Here is a 1621-nt window from a genome sequence, read left to right as displayed (position 1 = left end):
AGAGAGAGAGAGAGAGAGAGAGAGAGAGAGAGAGAGAGAGAGAGAGAGAGAGTTTAGCCGGCAGAGCTAGACTGAATCAGAGTGACAGAAAGAAAGAAAATTCAGTGGCGGGAATTACATGTACCGTAAATGAAAACGTACGAACCCTTTTAAAATGATTACAATTTTACTATAATATTATTGCTTAATCGAGCATCTAAATGTAGAACTGTACCTTCAATCAGCAGGGCGTCCACTCCCACAAAACAGGTGTTTATCTCATTTTAAAAAACAACAAAGAATATGTGACAAATACACAAAAATGTGTCTGATCAATAGTACGTTATCTGTATGATGAACATTACAGGGTATCCGAGCTGAAGGTCTATTCTACAACAATCCTCACCTCGCCAAGGCTCAGGCCTAGATATGTCCGAGCGCACCAAAGAAAGCGTCGTAGTCAAGAAATGAAAAAAAATAATATTATATCCCACACAGGAATTTCAGAACACTCCGGGCATGCCAAGCCTACGCATACTATGCGACAACACAGCACAGTCGGTCGGGTGTGTGTTTTTTCTGATCGGGCGGAACGGGGTCAGATACGAAGCTACGGCCAAAATATTTATGAGCCATTTCCCTAACGGTGGCGCCCAGGCCAGGCAAGGCACCGCGGAGTGATATTGCGCTTGCATTTTCGATAATCGATACCTTGATACTTTGGGTTGTTGGTGATGGTTTTGATAACTGGAACTGTAATCTATAATGTTAGATCAAAATCTTTCTTATAGTTCCTTTTGTCTTTTTTAAAAGAGGCAGACTGGAAAATGAAATATAAAACCCCTTAGTCCCGAAGACTATTGTCAATGCTCTTTTCATAGCAAGGATTTTGCTGAATAGATAATTCAAAAATGCTGAAAATTATGAGTTAAACGAAAAAAGAATTAAGCTTATGCAACTCGACCTTCCATTCCCCTGCTCCCACCCCGATTTTCTTTTTCTTTTCAGGACATTTCGACACCACACAATAACACACAGCCAGGATTCCTTGTTTTGCTCCTATGTTACCATGACTTTAACAACTCTTTCTCCCCAACAATATTTTGCCTCGTTTCAATTAATAAGACCTGAATTAAACAGTAACAAAAGGAAACAAAGAAAAAATGTCTGTATGAGAAAACAGACTGTCAACATCCCCTTTCTCACCCTTTCTTATAAATTCCACATAGGCTACGTGCATTCTTGTCATTTAAGTTTATAGCCCTATAGAAACTGCATTTCTTGACCACATTGTATAGATTAGTGGTGCTTCTTTTTAAACAGGGCGCATGGACTATTGTTTTGTTTTGGTTTGTTTGACAAATATTTCCGCTTTTCAGACTTTTCAGGGTGAGGGTTTTGGCGGGTGCTCTGATTTGGTTTACTCCTTCTGTCTTATAAAAAATATATCGTCCTAAACTTTCCTCCTTTTTGGTGTATGTTAAACCCTTTTGTAACACCTATCTAATCATCAGCCCATATCTGTATGTAGTAGAGGTTTAACGGCGCTCGCAACTGCATAAGGTTATATGAGCGCCAAGGGGTGGATGTCAACAGAGAAGTCCAAACGGGGACTCAGACTTACTCTGCTCACCTCTCTAGC

General features: G+C 40.0%; 1 protein-coding gene and 1 long non-coding RNA gene across 3 annotated transcripts in view; one reads left to right on the top strand and one right to left on the bottom strand.

Annotated features, from left to right (window-relative positions):
* The window catches only part of LOC101857986 (tripartite motif-containing protein 59), a 23920-nt gene extending 23252 nt beyond the window's left edge, over positions 1-668 (bottom strand). The window contains exon 1 of one of the 2 annotated variants that reach the window (XM_005088826.3): positions 386-668. The gene's annotated coding sequence lies outside the window, so the exon portion shown is untranslated. Of the gene's footprint in view, positions 1-214; positions 293-385 lie in introns of those variants that run through there. The other variant, XM_005088827.3, reaches the window with a different exon arrangement.
* Positions 1-1621, top strand: part of LOC118477465 — a 42969-nt gene that overhangs the window by 11372 nt on the left and 29976 nt on the right. The gene's annotated exons all lie outside the window — the stretch shown is intronic.

The sequence above is a fragment of the Aplysia californica genome, unplaced genomic scaffold, assembly GCF_000002075.1.
Source record: "Aplysia californica isolate F4 #8 unplaced genomic scaffold, AplCal3.0 scaffold00001, whole genome shotgun sequence".
Taxonomy (NCBI): Eukaryota; Metazoa; Mollusca; class Gastropoda; order Aplysiida; family Aplysiidae; genus Aplysia; species Aplysia californica.
This window is presented reverse-complemented; position numbering and strand designations above follow the sequence as displayed.